Source organism: Protomyctophum bolini (genome assembly GCF_963924005.1).
Source record: "Protomyctophum bolini genome assembly, chromosome: 5".
NCBI classification, from domain to species: domain Eukaryota; kingdom Metazoa; phylum Chordata; class Actinopteri; order Myctophiformes; family Myctophidae; genus Protomyctophum; species Protomyctophum bolini.
In genome coordinates, this window is record NC_137866.1 from 38,838,974 (window position 1) to 38,858,228 (window position 19,255).

The window sequence follows — 19,255 nt, forward strand, 5'->3', positions numbered from 1 at the left end:
CCTCCTTACCCTGCAACTAGGGACCAGGGTTTGCACACAAAAAACAGACGATTGTCCTTTCAGCCACATTATACACCCATATCATAGATAATATACAGTATTAATTCAATAATTAATACTTTTTTGTAAAACGGAGTTGGAGCCAACGATCAAAAGACCAACAGATTTCTTACAGGAAAGCATGATGTGATGATGATGTCATGTGCAAGTGACACAGCTGTACTACAAAAGTATTAGGCTTTTACACAATGGGGGAAAGTACTAAATAGTAAATACTCAAGGACTGTTACTTAAGTACAATTTTACTCAGTGTTAATGTTAACTCTGAGAGCGTACACATGTAACCAAATGGACACATGCCGACATACGCTCTCAGATTGTGTTATAGTGTGGCAGACTGCTCCCTCTAGCCACACATGCATGCGCGCACGCACACACACACACACACACACACACACACACACACACACACACACACACACACACACACACACACACACACAACAGGGGGCTTTTAACTGTAATAACAACACTCGGCTTGGGACACCTTGAACCTGTTGTTACCGATTATGTCCTTCAGAGAGCTGTGCACACATACGTACACTACTACACTTGCACGTGGCCCTTGTTTTGACAGCAGCCATCGACGAACAGCTCAATTTGATAGTGATGTAGAGATAATCCGGACCTGAGGGCCGTTCTATCATCTAACATTATGTTATCCATGCAGCCTGCAGGACTGAGGGGATACAATCACGCAACACTACTGGAATGCTTTCTGCATTGTCTACCGTTTTAGATTCTAAATCCTCTTTCAGGAGCCTTTAGGGACAAAGCTCTACAGTCGGACATGACCTGTCACTCTGTGTGTGTGTGTGTGTGTGTGTGTGTGTGTGTGTGTGTGTGTGTGTGTCGCGCCGCAGTACACTGCTTAATTTACAAACGGTAGAAAATAGACAATCTACAAAGTGTTTTTTTTTTTAGCTTATAATGGTTTCAGCTTGTGACATAATAGGTGAAAAATATTCTCCAATAGAGGCTATGCGAGTGACATCATTATCAAACCAGGAAGTTATGCGGGAACGCCTACTGAGTGGCAAAAAATTACTTTCTGGCCTTGACAGCCCATACATCCAAACAGAAAAGTCCTATCTGATTGCATTAAACAACGTTAAACAATGTTAAACTCACTTTGCATGTTGCTTTGCCACTCAATGTGCCATTCACTTTAAGCATGCGCATACCCTCTATTATGACATGCCCAAATTAGGGACGTCAAGTTGACAGTGGTTCAAAGATCACATCACACAACAAAGTACATGTGTGGATTCTACACTTAACAATTCCTGCTGTAGCATTGCGGTTAACCCTGGCATCCCACTATTTAAAAAAAACTAAATAGCATCTACAAGCATCGCATCCTGAGGCGTTGTGAGATTGTAACGTATAAAATAGGTCTTCAGTGGTTTCTTCCTCCATACCAGTTGACCGCAAATAAATACACACTCTACGGAGTACTATACGGACCTTCAGCTGTCACAATATTTTCGGTCGCTTCTGTAAATCTACGTCATTGGAACCAGAGACAGAGAATTGTTTGTGAACACTGCACACAGAGCATTCCTAGAAACGTTCTAGTGACTGGACGTTCACGCTCGCTGTGGCTGTGTAGCCGTAGCAGCAGCAGCAGAAAACAGAGGGGCGATTATCAGAGTCAACAGGTGTCAGCACCAGCCACAATGAGTCAGCATGTTTCTCCCAATCACTGCTGCTCTGTCAAAGGTGGACGAGCTGCGACCCCGCGGACAATGGCCTTTCTGGAAGCTTGTCAGGCTTGCATCCTGATAAACACACTCGTGCACACGTCCGCGTGTGTGCAGGCCCTCGCTCCTGACCTTGTCCCTATAGCAAGTCTAGCTCATTCCATTCAGATGAGCTGTGGGTCTTCCTGTGCCGGTGTCATTGTCTCAGAGACAAGCTGAATGAGAGGGACACAGACAGCACACTGGTGCGCACACATAAACGCACGACACACACACACACACACACACACACACCAGAGGATTGTTACTGTGCTGGAGATTATTAGTAAATTGGACAGCAGAGCATAATACATAAAGAGATAAATAGCACAAGTATTTTGTTATTGTGGTAAATACTACACAACTCTGGTTCATTCTGGCTTCATTTAAACAAGCAAATCCATAAGGTATGGTACTAGTAGTTACAAATGTATTACAATCTGAGAAATGCGGATAAGGGCCGATTCATACTCTTATTTTACTGCTGTTTTGGCGCTGTAGTGCCGAAATGATTTCAGTAGCACCGAAGAGTCGACTTTAGGACGGTACCCGCCCCCCCGAACCTCAAATGACGTCACATTGTAGGCTCTACAGAGCCGAACCGACTTTTATTCGGCTCTAAAATAGGAGTATGAATCGGCCCCAAGTGTTCACACTGCCTCCTCATAAGTAGACCGGCTACTCACTAGAAAATCAAAAAAGCGGAGATTTTTTCTATAGATGTTTTATCCTGATTGATCCCAGGAGTACCATTTCACTATTTGAGTGGTGCAACTACTCCTACAACCAGCAATGTCCGTGTTCACCTATGTGGCCATGAGCACGAGTATATGACTTATTAGTACCAGTAGGGGTCGCCAGAAACAGAGAGAGGGATAGTGCTGTGCCTGCTAATGAGAGAGAGAGGTGCGGGGGGGGAATTGCACCACTCAGTTCACACGGGTGTGATTTTTATATTTTGTATACCTGCACATCTCCTGAGCACCTGGTTGCTTCCTTGCCTCTGCCTGACTACTCAATAGTTTCCATCAGACATGTGAGTTCATAGAAACCTATAGTATAAACCATGCATCATTATTATCATGATTGAACTATATGAACCAAATCATATGATTAGCAGATCATAGCAGATGAAGTAGCACAATTACAATAGCACAAGCAATGGCAAAGTAGTCAAGTATAGTGCACCTGACAATCTGCAATTTAACTTGCAATTCAAGATGAATTATCTCATAATAGGCAACATTCTGCGGAAATAGCAGATTTACAAGCTTGTGTGGTGTGGTTAAGGAAAACGAGAATGTATGAATGAATGGTAGAACATTATACCCAAAATGTTCACATTGCAAACAAAAAACGAATTAAATATCAGCCCAGTTGTCGTTTGATTCCACAGTTCTGCCTCTATTCACCTGTCCATTTTACTTCACATAAAAAGCTTCAAACTCTCAGCAAAAGTGTGGTCGTCACTTTGCCCCACATTCTGTGACAACTGAAGCAGCCATGTTGTTGTTCATTGTTGAACCATACTGTAGGTTGACTCAAAATATGGCCATAGCTTAGACAAGACTGTACAGTGTTCTAGAAGAGAGGCTGCGATTTGATGTCAAACAGACCAGCCTTTGTTCCCCAGAGCCACGCAAATACACTCACACACACACACACACACACACACACACACACACACACACACACACACACCCCATCTCTGCTCTTTGTGCTGGGGCCTCTTTCACTGACCGACACACATCAATAAGACAGGAATTAGGCCAGAGAGTTCACGCTGCGCTGTGTGTGTGTGTGTGTGTGTGTGTGTGTGTGTGTGTGTGTGCGCGCGCGGGCTTGCACATGCGTGTCTGTGTGTGAGACAGAGAGAGCAAAATATAGGGATAATTTTTTTTTTTAAGAGTGTAAACGTACAGTATATACATTAGTGTGTGTGAGCGGAGCCCATGTGTTCATGTGTTCTCTTTGACACATGGAAATTTGACAATATGTCATTCTGCAGCTGTATAATGACAGCACAGGCAGGAAACAGGAACAATGGTTATTGCATTTGTGCGTGCGTGCGTGTGCGTGCGTGCGTGTAGGAGGGTTGGTGGCAGTGGGGCAGCGGGTAGGGCAGAGAATGGCAGTGTCAGTTCTTCTGATAGGCAGGAGACGTCTATACACCAAGCTGCAAATGGTATGATAAGTATGCAAGAGATGTGTGTGTGCGTGCATGCCGTATGTGTGCTCTCTTTCTGTTGCGTTGTGCCTGGCAGTGCAGGGTTGAACAGGTAATATGACTATGTGAATCAATAGCTGTAATAACTCACAGGCCAGGACAAAACGCCCTATTCTGCCGTCTATGGAGCCCTCTACCGTCTAGGGAACAGGACAAACCATAAACACGCACACACACACACACACACACACACACACACACGACCTTGGTAGTGTTAACCACTGATATAAAAGACATCCCATCAGAGTGTAGTCTAGTACTACAAAGTAGACTCTAGACCTAGCGATTGTCAAGCTGTGGGCCGGGGCCCACTGGTGAGCACTGAGCAGTGATCATATTACAACTAAGTGGGCCCACACATAATCACCGAAACACTGGATAATGTAAATAATATGAATATAAAACATCAACCCCGTGTGAAGTGAGGGTCACTAATATAAGTCTAACTCATGTTCATTAGGTGATGTAATGGTGATGTAAAACAAACGGTTCCAACACAAACATTAAACGCCATTAACAATAAAGAGACAATATGACGTAATGAGGTACATAATGATGTCAATTTTCACTTCATTGTCAATGACGATTACAAAACAAACATTGAAGTAAAGACAAACATTAAACCTGTGAAACATCACACTTGTGTGAAGTGAAGTGCACCCAGCCGCCCACTTAATTTATATCAGTCACATGATGTCTTACATTGTCATTTAGTACCCTAAACAAACATTAAAGTCCATAGACTTGGCTGGCAAATGACTAACATCATAAGTGCTCTAAACAAAAAATCCCATAGACTTGGTTGCCATCTTCGAAAGCCATGCATTGGCTCGCGCCCCTCAAAAATATTGCAACGGCTGCAGCCGTATTCGAACCGACAGGTGCTCAAGTCTGTTTAGAATCCTAACAAGGGGTGACAAAAGGGGACAGGGCTACACACATGTTGTTACTACCGACTTAACACGCAGGTATTTTTCCCTGGTAGAGGAAGCAGAGAATGTAGAGAGGCATACTGTATGGAGTGTGTCTTGTCCTGAGAGGTGTTTACTGGGGCCAGGTCTCTGGCTCATATTCCACAAACTCTGGTAACAAATCATCATCCTCAGCCGTCAGGTTGGAAAGCACCTGCATGGCTGCTGAAATCTCATACCGGAGATTAGGTCAAAGACAAGACAGAGTTGACGTGTGTGCGTCAGCGTCTGAGATCAAAGTGACCTGGCTGCTGTGAGGTTATTCGGCCACAGGGCATCTGCCTCCTAGCGGTGCCAGCGACAGGTGAGACCAAGTTAAATGCAATACCACATAAATAATCTCCCATCATCAGCATCTATTTAAATAGTCCCCTAGGCCCCTCTATCAGGTCCCTCTGAGCACAGGCAACTGGACACCTCTCTGACCCACCATCAGGGGCTAGTAAGGATCAGTACACGCTGTGGTACTGAAGCTTGCACTCGGAGACCGGGGAAGGGAGCCAACAAGTCAGTATTGGGCCAACAACCTCGACTTAACACCGTGGGAGAAGATAAGCACTGAAGGGTACTCTTCCATTCCTTCCATTTTTGTCCAGCAAAGAATTTGGTGAATTTTGTTCAATCAAAAGTTTTCATCGTCACAATTTTACAATCACATCCATATCATGGAAGCAATAAGACACCCAAGGTATGATATATTAACTGCATTAAACCATGGCCATGTGGAAGATGACATCTGCCGTGGTATCACTAACATGGTCAGATGAGACAGCAGACAAATGATCGCATGTGTGTGAAATGCTGGCTTAAATTTGAAAGCCAAGTTGAAAGCGAGTGTTTGAACTTCTGTGACACAGCATGACCCCGGCTTCTCTTCTGCTTCTTGGCTCCAGCCAGGAAGAAAGCAGGGGGAAGCTGGCAGCTTGTTGCCACTAGAAACCACAGCCTTTGAAAAGGAATTTCACCTTCATTCTGTAGTGTGGGAGTGTGTGATCTACTGGAGAGAACAGAGACATTGTGTTCAGAGCCTTAATCGAGAAATAAAAATAACGACTTTATTAGACGTTTATCTTTGCCGGTGATATTGGCAATGGATGACTTTCTCAAGAGGCTCACGACTTATTTCAGTGTGTGGATTCTAAAATTAGCCACACTGAAGGGTGATTTATACTTAGTTAGTTGTATGCCAGTATTGCAATTGAAAATAACAGATCTACAAGGCAAGCTCACAACGAGTCACGACACACTGTGAGCTTGTAGTCGTAGATCAGACATGCATGGGACATCTCTACTACTGCCCTGTGGCCTTTGTTACAGCATGAAGTAGATGGACATACGCAACATATGTAGATACATACAGGCTTAGTGATAATGACAAAATCAAATATGACTGTATACTGTATGCATATATTTTTGACGAAATGCCTCGATATTGATAGTGTGAGAACACTTATTTCATATCACAATATTACGATATCCAAAATCCAGGACGATAGGCCTATAGTCTCAAATCACAATAAATAGATGCAGGTATTGCACAGTGCTAATAATTGTCTTGCAGAGACTGAGAACATACTCTCTAGGTCGTCGTCAGACGAGCCCTCAATCGTTGCTTCCAGTCATACATCTGGCAAGCTCCGAGCTCGTTGGTTCCTCCTGCGTCTTTCTTGAGAACATCCATCCACATATGTTAATGTGGGACGTCCTCTTGACCAGTGCCCGTGTGTTGGTTCCCACAGCACTACTTTGCAGGCTGGCAGCTCTTGGTGTCTTTATCCTACTAGTCTCATTCTCCTGGCTGCTATTTTCTGGCTTACCCTTGGCATTCCATCATACAGGTTCTCGTTGGTAACATGTGTAATCTTGCTGATGTTAAGTGCTGCATCCAGCATTCTGCTGTAGTCTACTTCTGCATGGTTGGCTTCAATGTTCAGCATTCACTGGTATGGGAGAACAGACTCTACCATTGCATAGAAGAAGCTGAGTTTGGTTTGGTGGGGGAGGTTGGACTTCCATACACTGACCATGACGTTCAGGGCCCTCCATGCAAGTGCCTTCCTCATTTTAAGATCTTGTTCCGTTGAGTTGACCCATGAGCCCAGATACTTGAAGTCCTTGACTTCCTTCAGGCAGTGCCTCCTGTTGTTGTCAGAGGTGGATGCTCTGATGGGATGTTATAGGTCAGTGATTCTCAACCTATGGTACGCGTACGGGTGATAGGCCGGAGCCCGGAGGCCAACCTTTAGATATTTAGATATAAATGGGTGGCCACCTTTACACATGTCAGTATGTCAATTCATATAGCCTAGTATTATGCAATTTACTGTCTGTTGTAGGCCTATACATTTTTGAATGGCATTAACAAACGTAACTGAAATGTCTAGAGTATGACTAGAGTAGTTCTGATTTCTGTTTCTCAGGCCACAGAGGTTACACTGAACTGTGTGGGTTCAATAAAAACACGGCAACGAAAGAAAGAAATAACTCTGTTGTGAATTAAAAAAGGATGGCCATGAAATGAAACAGAGAGAGGAAAATGACTGCTTCCTTCCTGAGACACAGAAACTTCCTCCTGAATCACAGCTGCATTGACCCTGAGCCTTTAAATGGGCATCACTGAGCCAAATCACAATCTGCTGTGATGCTGTGTAGGGTAGAGCCAGGGAAAGTGAAAAGGAATGCCCCGCTAACATGGAGCCATGTCAATTTACAGAAATGAGACTAATGTAATTCACAACTGCTCTATGCACCTAAATAGTATGTCATAATCTGCAGTCCATATTTACAGGCAGTTGCACCAAACCAATCCCATTGCAGTATGTTATATTTACTATACATGTCGCCATAACTATAGCCACACACTCTGTTCCTTCCTTTCCAGACAAAACATTTCATATCACTATCAGCTTCACTATACAATAGCAGTCTGTACGTGTATTGCTTAACTACTACTAAACTGCAGGTTTGTTGCCACTCATTTATTACATAACACAACTAAAACCTTCCCGTTTGTCGCCGCCTTTGATTGAGTTATTTTTTTTCTCTTCTGCACTGTAACTGTATCTATACATTTTAACTTTTTTTGTTTTATGCATCCTAATGTCCTCCTTCCTTTTCTTGATGTTCTGTGTAAAGCACATTGAATTTCCTTGTTGTGGAAGTGTGCTATACAAATCAAACTGCCTCGCCTACTATATAACCTATCATATTTATAACTTTATGGAAACCCACTAGCGTTAAAATTGGCATCCATCTAAATGCCATATCTAAAGCAAACCATTCCTCCATTTATGTTGTAAAAGATGCCAGCAGCTACACGTGGTCCATTAATCAGCCGAGGGAAATCAGCTGAGCCAAATACTGAGCAGAACTTGGCTTCTGGCCGTGATCCAGGAGAAGCATATCTTCACCAAGTCCTTACCTTCAACAGTTCAACAAAATCGATCAGCTGAGGAGGCAACTCTGTCTGAGGTTGGCCCTTAGATGCCAGCCCTATATTTCCTCAGCAGCACAATTTTTCCCCAGCCCCATGTTCCCTCAGCCCCATGCTCCCTCAGCCCATATGCTCCCTCAGACCCATGTTCCCTCAGACCCATGTTCCCTCAGCCCCATGCTCCCTCAGCCCCATGTTCCCTCAGCCCCATGTTCCCTCAGCCCCATGCTCCCTCAGCCCCATGTTCCCTCAGCCCCATGTTCCCTCAGCCCTATGTTCCCTCATGCCCCATGTTCCCTCAGCCCTATGTTCCCTCAGTCCTATATGTTCCATTGTTCCCTCAGCCCTAGGTTTCCTCAAACACATTTCTCTTAGTTACTGTAACAGTTACTCGCTGTGTCCTTAACAACTTCTGTTCCGTTTATTGTTAACCACTTTCAATCTAACATCCCTATTTTGGGCATGTCATTATAGTTTTTTTACTGTACAAGCTAAGCTACGGTCAGGGGTGTATACAGACGCCAGATTAGGTGCTAAAAAGAAGCCATATTTTTTAAAGTGAAATAGCCCTTTAAGTGGTTAAAAGCTTAAACCCCAGAATCCATATCCATATTATGGGGAAAGCTTTCGCTGAAAATAGCAGATCGAAGTTGTGAGCTTGTCTCTCTCTCATATCGTCAGCTCCTGAATATAGGCAGGCACAACATGACTGGTTGGTGGAAGTGAGGGGTGTGTGTGCGTGCGTGCGTGCGTGCGTGCGTGTGTGTGTGTGTGAGTGACTGTGTTTGTGTGTGTGTGTGTGTCGTCATACTGGTGGTCTGACCAGCAACGTGAGACATGAATGGCTGTGAGGCTGGTGTCCTGAAGGGGTGGCCATGTCCTCAGCCACTTAACCCAGTGTGGTGAACAGATAGTGGGCATACAGTAGTTATCACTGTCACTCCCTCTAATGCTCTTTTTATCTGTGTGTGTGTGTGTGTGTGTGTGTGTGTGTGTGTGTGTGTGTGTGTGTGTGTGTGTGTGTGTGTGTGTACTGTACATGCGTTCTGCAATCCCAAAAACAAGTAACAGAGATAGGGAGAGCCAGAGTATCAGAATGGATGAGTACACATACACAAAGAGAATGACAACAAACCTTAAGGTCATAATTGTTATACCAAGTTCCATCCTCTATTGCAGCAGTGTATTGATAATCATAATCATAAATCAACTAGCCTACATCAGACTGCATGGTCAGTCTCTTCAACAAAGAGAACAAAGAGGGAGATCGAAGTTGTAATCATCTAAATTAATCCTTGGCAGGCAGTAGGCCTAGTGACTGTACTGTACTGTACACTGCCTTTGCCTTGCAGCATCAGTGGTACAGGAGTTTTGAATGTCCCATCCATTCCAGGCCATAATAGCCTTTTGGTTTGCATATATACTGACAAATGATAAACCAAACCAGGGTTGCAGAGCTCACTTGAAACTTGTGTAGCCTACATTGAAATGTGCCAATATATTTGAGGGCCAATGCCTTGGCTCTGAGAGCCCCTGTCATGACAATATGACAGCAGCATTTCAGTACAAAAAAAGGCTGTTTATTAATTAAATATATAAGTAGATATCCAAAGTAATAAATCACCTTTTCCCAATGCAGTGCTGTACTGTACATAAGCTTCTTGGCTTCAAAAAATAACTGTTTGCTATTAGCACAGTTAAGAAGGAGTTGTAAAATCTACAAGTGTTCTTTTAACACGAAATGGAACCAAACAGATAGGATTTTTTTTACTGAGTGTGCACGTTTAAGTAACCGGCTTTTGGACCAAATTGTCCCGTTGTGGAGGCACCAGAGGCGAGACTACAAACATCACTGATGCTACTTTATCAAACCACAGCCATTCAGCCAATGACAGCAACCATATTAAGACTTTAAAATAATTACCCACGGTAACAATGTAGCCGACACAGGTTGACAGCGCTACAAGTACCGCTACTCTAACTGAAGACTCACTCACACATCTGAAATGATAAAATATCTTATCTATATCGAAATTCAACAACAGACCACCCGCATGGCATACGGGTGTATAACAGCATACATAGCAAACTAAAGCATATCAAGGCGGTGAGCGTGGGAACATGTGAAATTGAAGTATAAATCGGCACTTACATTAGGCTACATGGGTGATGAGAAACAGTTGGAGCTGGCTGACTGACGTTCACGATCACCCCACCCCTCCTATGACAGTCGTTCACCCTCCCTCCCACAATGACGTATGGTCATTGGAAGGTAGAGTCGATATCCCATTGCCCGGGCGGACAATCACGCTGTGATTGGCTAGTGCTAGACTGCTAGTAAATGTTCGATTCACCCTGCGGCCTAGGCTAATTGTTTAGACAAAATAATATTTTCTCTGTGAGAATTTTAAAGAATAGCCTTGCCCTTTTCTCTTCGCCAGCTACCCTAACGTGTAAATGAAATGTACTAAAACCAACCGTTGCCTAACAACCAGCTAGCCAATCACTGCATGGTTGTACTGAATGTCCTCCGGGCTATGGGATTTAGACTAGGTCACTGCTGGCTTGCCACAACTGTTGTGATTACACAACTGAGCTGTACTGTCCAGTCCACGACCAGGCGACACATCATGATGTAGGCTATACAAGGGAAATGAAAAACTATGATGATCTTTAACTTTTATTTTTCATAACAATGCATATGAACTACAGGTATGGGAATTTATATAAAAGTTGAATGAACCAGGCCCGGCACCACGAGGGGTCAAAAGGGGTATTTGATACCTCAATCCTTGACACCTCAGAAGATTATTATTATTTTTGTGTAATTATGTCAACTAGGAGGGTTCCCGTGGGGCTTTTATGCCCATATATGGAGTTATTTGTAAGGCATGCCCAAATATGGAGTATATGCAGCCAGCTTGTGGAGTTCTGTGTCAGGCATGCCCAAATATGGAGTGTTGTGAGGTCAGAACAGGCCAAAGTGCACCAGAATGAAGCATTTTCATCGCAAATTTAAAATAATTCCCGCCGGGCAGTAATTTCTGAAGCCTGGCTATGGCCCGGGATGGGGGGCCACCGGAAGTAATCTTGCATAGGGCCACCCGAGTGTTTGATTTAACAACGAAATATGAAATAGGTAAGTCATTTCATCCTGTAGCCGGCTCTGGAATGAACTCAGAAGTACACATTTCAGTAAATTGCATTATAATACTAGGCTATATGAATTGACATACTGTCTGTTGTAGGCCTATACATTTTCATTTGAACCGATGAATGGCATTAAAAAACGTAACTGAAACATGTCTAGAGTATGACTAGAGTAGTTCTGATTTCTGTTTCTCAGGCCACAGAGGTTACACTGAACTGTGTGGGTTCAATAAAAACACAGGAATAGCCTACACTTTCACTTGTGGGAAATAGCACATGAAACATCAAACCACCTGTCTTCTGTGATAGAAAGGCGGTGGACATATTAATCACAATAACACCCCCCCTCTACAGTAATACAATAATACATCAGGACCAGGGGAAATAGCATTACATTACACTCGTTTTAGGTATGTACGGGCAGAAGTGAAAAAGTGCTTTTTGAGGTTTGATGCTGTTTGATGCTGCACAGAGACAGAAACACAGAGGATAACAGAATAATAACAAACACAGATGCACCCAGAGGCATGATGGGAAATCCCTCCTTGGCCAACTAATCGCTCCACAGCCCCCTCCTCAGGGGTTCACTGTTCCAGGCAGTATCCCTTCTCACCCTCAGACGACCTGATAGCCGATGATTAGGGCACACATACATGGGTACAAAAAGCATGTCCTCGATTCGACTCCCAGCTGTTTGTTGTTGTGTCTCATTCCTTTCCTGTCTCTATCTCTCACTGTCGCAATCAAAATGAAGCAGAAATACTGAAAACAAACAATAATAAGCATTACTACCCCAGCATAACGTCCCAGAGGTGCAGAGGCAGACTTTCTTGTGTTTCTCAGCCAGGGCTTAGGCTTAGGGTGTCTGTGTTCCCTGGGAAGGAATGTCCACTTTGTACTAGCGCAGCCTTCTACCTCCACCAGGTCCTGTTTTGTGCTGGTAAGGGGATCAGTAAGGTGCCAGACAACTTATAACCCTGTAGACCAGGGTTTATCAAAGTGGGTGCCATGACGCAAGTCTAGGGGTGCCGCTGGAATACTTCCCTCTATACTAGTCTCTACTATAGCATTGGTTCCCAACCTTTTTTACTGAAGTACCACCAAGACAATATTTAGCCACCAACTGATGTTAAAATACAGGAGCGTATATACCTGCCCTTTTTGTTCCATTCCTAAACCAATAATGCTGCTCTGACAAAACTCATGTCTAATCACTAAAGCACAACTGATGTGATAACAACTAATGTTCCGAAAATTCTGAAATTCTGAACTGAACTGAATGTGATAATCTGTTCTCAAATCTTCTATTAACGGCTAGGTTTGCTGTCATGCTCATTTCAGCACGGCTGGAGAGCCTATTTTAACCAATTGCTTGGTCAGAAGAACTACCTGTAGTAATATAAATATTTCATAAGGAAATAATTCCCCATGCATTTTCCCCATAGACATTTCTAAAAGTATTTATTTAAAGACCTTTTAAGGCTCGTACAAAGCCAACTGGAGTTGTGACAAATCATGACAACAAACACAATATTTTGGGCAGAAAAATAATTAGAACGAAGAAAAACAACAACAAAAGTGTTGTAACATGGCGTTTTTTTTCTTCTTTCTAATTATAAAGCTGAGGTACTTAGTTACCATCAGGTCTAATAATAATAATAACAACTTGAATTTATTTAGCGCCTTTCAAAAAACCCAAGGAAGCTTTACAAAAAAAACAAAAAACAAAACAAACAAACTAATTGCCAAAAGCCTGAGTGAACAAATGTCTCTTCAGTGCAGACTGCTGCAATCTTCTCAAAAGGTCTGGATGTTTTGCATAGGGGACTGTAATAATGTGTCATGTGTGTCATTTGAGGCCAGAATAATGTGTTTCGAAATGTCCAGGGAACAGATGCCCATGTGTAGTTTGAAACACCTCATTCTGCAAACTACTAGAGAGACTGTCAACGATATCCCACTAACATTGGCGGTCAAGAAGTATTTATTTACAGTGGCTTCAGCATTCTCGCTGTCAGTCAACTTGAGTCAAGGGAAATGTCTCATTTGTATTACCACTAGAGGTCAGTGGTGCACTGATGTCACAGTGTCTGTGATTTCAGCTGCTTCCAGTGAGTCAAATGGTCAAAACATCTGGGCATTCCAGAGAAGTAGAGCTGAACATGAATGAACATCCCACATCATCAGCCAGTAGACGTTTCCCTGTGGAAATCTGCCATAATCTTTGTGGCCAGACATTGGTCACATTTTAAACTCTTGTTTTTAGTGTTTCATTGCTTTTACGTCTTATCTTAATTTTAGTTAAGACACACGCACGCACGCATGCGCACACACACACACACACACACACACACACACACACACACACACACACACACACACACACGCACGCACGCACGCACACACACTTACATACTTAGAAAACAAAAAGAACACTTTAGGTAAGAAACTCTGAGTCATTCACTTCTCCAATCAGTGGTTTTTTCCCCCTTTTTTTGTATTTCAAATTAGTACAATACGTGTGAACATAGCAGCTTACCTGATCAAATGACATGTCTTTCTTAGTTCCTATGGAACTCTTCTCCACTAGTCCCTCCCTAACATTTTCATGTAGTTGTTATATTTCACAAAATTGTCAATATATTGTAGTCGACTAAGATTTTCGTCATGGTTTTAGTCGACAAAATGAACAGTGTGTGGGCAATGAACATGTTCAACTCCCACATAGAGAAACTCAGTGATATCAATGCTCTTCTTCTTAAACAAGGACTGCACTGGATTTGCAGAGCCTACTATGTCACTAAAGGGCCTCAATGAGTTAATGGAATTTGCTCTTTTGTTCCTGATGATTGTCATTCAACAGATACATAAAAATGCATAAGTGAACGACATTTCATTCCACTGGCTTCCAGACTACTATAGTTAAAAGAATGCTAAGAAATACTATATCACTAAAATCCCTTATCACGCATAATGGAACAGATCACTTTCTTTCTCAGACTGAAGGAGAAATGTATAAAGTTTTGGTCTAAATGGGTGAAATATATTATACCTTTGCGACCAGATTTGGTAGTGGCAGGGATTGATTTCCTTTTTTTTATTATTATTGATCACAACTTCAAATACTCTCTTATGTCTTCCTATGAGTATTATATTGTATTTTACTGTAACATTTCTGTACACATTATCTACTGTATCTCTCCCATATGCTTTATTTTTATTATTTGTTCCTGATTAATCCTGTTCCTGTTTTTTTAAAATGTAAAAAAAAAAATCTGTGGACAAAGAAATACTATTTGAAAAATGTTGTATAACATGATTGTTGAATCACAGTCAGTTCATAATAAGACATAGATATTGCACAACAGGAGTCTGTGACAGTGACATTAGCGGAGGCATTGGAGCTGCTTAGTGAGCCCACTCAGCCTGGGAGATAGATGACTTCAACATCCTCAGTGAAAGTCTTCACTCCTCTTTCATCATGCACACTTGACTTGAAGCTCTTTACCCAAACAGCAATGACTAAAAGATTTAGCCTATGCATGTTGTTCACAACTCAATCATGATTCATGAATTATATGTTTTGGATCACACAGGATGGGGATGTAGGCCTACTGCATTATATGTGATACACGAATACATAAATACTGTACATTCATTATTTTACACCTCTATCTCAATTTGCATGATAGCTTGTATAATTATGTGAAAACTCAGGGCTCTTAGTGAAGCAAAGAAGTGCTCGCAGACATTCCCAAAAGCCCGTCATAGGCTACTTTAGTTAAGCAATGGAAGTTGTGGATGTTTAATAATAATAATAATAATAATAATAATAACCTTTATTTATATAGCATCTTTCATGACATGAAATGCATGCTTTACAGAGCAATAAAAAAGCAAAGCAAAATCATAAAACATTAAAATAACAGCAAAAAAGTGAGGACATGAATAACAACTAAAAGCAAGAGTGAAGAAATAGTTTGCAAGCTTGATAAGCTTTCCCTGATTCTTAGCATGCAAAAGATGTAACTGAGAGATACTGCATGTAACTGTATACAGGGATCGTATGTGCTTACATCAGTAGATGGCAGCATTGATTCAGTGTTACTTAACTGCTGCACTAGTGGTGCACATATATTTCATGTCAAGGACCTCACATTAATATGCATGTAGCTCTTGTACCATCTTTCTTTTTTTTGCCAGGGACCCCCAACATTTTAAAGATTAAAAAAAAAACCTGATCTACAAGCTCACAACATCACATTGCTACAGGTGTTGTGGACTACACAATGTTGATGAAAACATAGTGTCCTCAAACTGATTTTGATGCTATATTAACTAAAGGAAATTGTCTCCATTTCCAGTCTGGCTTTCTCATTTAATTATACATTTATTTTGAGTTCACATAGCTTACATGAAGAATCTGTGACACTGAGGAATGTGCCAAAATAGATCACATATATTGAACCATTCTAAGCTTTATAATTGATCTTCCAGATCAGACTAGTGTAATCTGTAGCCTATACTAATAGTACAATTAATAGCATCATGGCATGCTCCAAATTCACATGCTAATGCCTTTGTGTGTGTGTGGAGGGGGGGGGGGGGGAGACAAAGACATAATATGTGAGTGTGTTTGTGTGTTAGGTTGCGCACAGGTGGTGAAAAACATGCTCAGACGCACCCACACACCCACCCACACTTAAGGAAGTGGTTGCACCACTTAAAAATTATGTAATTTATCCTGGGTAGTAATATTATAGCATGCAGTTTAAGCATGGTTATATAACCTTGAGATTATGAAAAATGTCCTTTTTTGTTATGCTGAATTACATTTTACTAGGTAGGGTACATTTATAGGAATGCAATAAAATAGGATTATCTGCTTTATTAATTAATATCAAATAAATTAAACCACCTGGGGTTCAAAGTCACAAGTTTACAGTTGGAATTGTCTGAATCTATTATACTGTAGAAGTGATCAAGCAAAACATAACAAAATATTCCACAGTAAGAGGCTGCACTGAATAGTCAATAGGTCACCAGCTTCTTTGTCTCCATCAGAAATTTGTTTAATATTAAACAGGCAGCAATTAATGCTGTGTTATGTAATTATTGAATACATTTGTATGTAGTACAATATAACTTATAGTGTGGTTATAGTATGGTTGTATTTGGTCTACCAGCTCTTCACATTTAGATCCTGGGGCTGGTTTGACGCAGCCTTTGACACAATCCTTTTTCCGGATTGACACAAATCTTGGCCTAAAGGTAAAAAATACAAGCCTCTAGTAAACATTTCAGCATTCGCATAGGAGACCAGGGTTCAGAACAGTAAACTTACACAATTCAAATACACCTTTACCCTTCCAGCAATTCTAAACATCAGTGTATTGGGAAATCTCAGGCTCTGTTTGCTTAAAAAAGATCATTCTGAAAGAGACTGATTTGGTGACTTGTTTTGGCTGGAGGGCCTGTGTACTGTATATCCAGGGACCTCCAGGGGTCCTTGGGGCGGGGGTTCCAGGGGGTCCCCAGCTAAACTATTGACAGTTATGGACCAAAAATGACCCTTACAGGTCTGTAACTCCGGGAGTTTACAGAAAATGGACTCTTTGGGTCCATTTGGTTACACTACACTACACTCTCAAATTTCAATTAACGCTGAGGATATTACAGGGTGGATTGGGGTGAAAAGGATGAAAACAAAATCATATCCATGAGTAACTCTGATCTATAACTCTAATGCGTTGCATTTGCAAATGCAACGCATTAGAGCTATGGATCAGAGCTAACCCATGAGGGTCCATGGTCTAATCGATGCATATCAAACTGGGGGTCCTTGAAATGAAAAAGGTTGAGAATCACCTTTAGGCTACTTACTTTAGGCTACCACTTGCTCATCTCTGATTAGATCTTATCACTAGGATCATCATCATCAACAGCAGCAGCAGCATCTCCTGGTTTAAATTGACAATATTATATGCAGGCATATAAGCAAGTAAAAATAGACCAGCTTCTCAGGCATCTCATTAAACTGGTAATGTTGTAATCAACCTTGCAAATAGTTATTGATACACTGCCAATTATTTTAATTCCTAAATTAAAATGTTCAATTAAAAACAATTAAGGGAGGGAAATTAGAAATGTTAGACCAGAAGGACTGAAAGGACCCAAGTGTCTTATCATGGTCATGAACTAAACATAAGCAGTGTTGCTATGATTTCATATGGTATAGTGACCGTTTTCAATTGTCAATGGAAACACCAGATTGTGATATTTAAGTAAGTCAAGCATAAAATCTCTTAACCACTTAAATCCTATATGGTTTATCATTGCACAGCATGATCATGATATAGCAAAAATAGTCATATGAGCTAAAAATGTTGCAACATTACATGTGCATTTTCACTGAATGGAGTTTATTTAAGTTAAAGACCTAAAAGTATTTCAATATAAATAATACAGCAGTTTATTGGTGCCTAATTCAAATACAACAAGAATGTCCTAGAAAAGTATCACCATAAATGCAATAAACCAATTGGCAGCAGTTGACCATTTACAGGGGGAGCAAAGCTAGGAAAGCTAACATTCACCCAACTGACAACTAAAGGGACTATAAGCACACACACACACGCAGCAAGTTAAAACACAGCAGGTAGGTACCCTCACAAAAACATGCAGTAATCCTGGTCTCTAAACTGCCTCCCCCTGGCCAGCCGCGGCGCCTAATGGAGGGGAAAGGAACTGGTTGGAATAACATGTTCCTTCCACGCGCTACGTCCAACCAGGGAAGCTCCCCCCTGTCAGGTGTAAAGGAGCAACTTGGACACTCAGGCATGAAGGGAGCGTGAGTTCAAGTCCGTTGCTCTCCCCTTGTCCCCCATATATGGGGACAAGGTTGGTGGAGGGTGTGTAGAGCCCAGGATCACATTAGATGATTGACACAGGGGTGAAAAATGGGTTACAAAATCGTGGGATAAAAAATATATATATATTAAAAAAGAAAGAAGGGGCGACACCATGCAAAGAGGTGCTCCCATCCACATAACACAGCAAACCTTTAGGGTCGTGGGCTAAAGTGATCCTAACGTGACACCCCTGCAGCCGGTCAGCTATACACCTGGGCTCTCGTTGACTATGGATAGCCGCAATACTACAACAAAACAAAACATAAATTAGTACAATGGAAATAGCTCAATAAACAATAAATTAAAGCAAATGATAAAACTCAGGCTAAACAAAACAGCAGTGGTGAAAACCTGGAGTGTTAGGGTTCATTCACAGTATCCCCCTCTCGGTACATGGCTCGTCACTTTAGGACTCGGACATATACAGTGCCTCAACCCAGGCAGGGAAAATGAAAAACACAGAAAGAGACCCCAGGTCACAGACCCCCAGCCAACATCAAGAAACGTGTGTTTGTTAACCTGCAGGGCCTTTAAATACTCCCACTGATTGGCCAGGAAGTGACAGTGCAGCCAGCCTATGGTGGCCCCTGAGGCTCAACTCTGCCTGGCTACATAGAGTTTGTGTAATAAAAACAGGAAGCAGTAATGCAAAGCAACAGTCCTGAAGAACATCCCACAGAGAAAAACAACCAACTGCCTCGTTAAATATGTTTTCACTAAGTCAATTTACGATTTAGGCATTGAGCAGAGCAGACACTTAT

The 19,255-nt window shown here is 41.9% G+C and overlaps 1 protein-coding gene across 3 annotated transcripts in view; it reads right to left on the reverse strand.

Annotated features, from left to right (window-relative positions):
- tmcc1a (transmembrane and coiled-coil domain family 1a) overlaps positions 1–10,668 on the reverse strand; it is a 61,437-nt gene extending 50,769 nt beyond the window's left edge. The window contains exon 1 of one of the 3 annotated variants that reach the window (XM_080763972.1): positions 10,586–10,668. The gene's annotated coding sequence lies outside the window, so the exon portion shown is untranslated. Of the gene's footprint in view, positions 1–1,527; positions 1,549–10,585 lie in introns of those variants that run through there. The other 2 variants (XM_080763974.1, XM_080763973.1) reach the window with 2 other exon arrangements.
- Between the last annotated feature and the right edge of the window lie 8,587 nt (positions 10,669–19,255).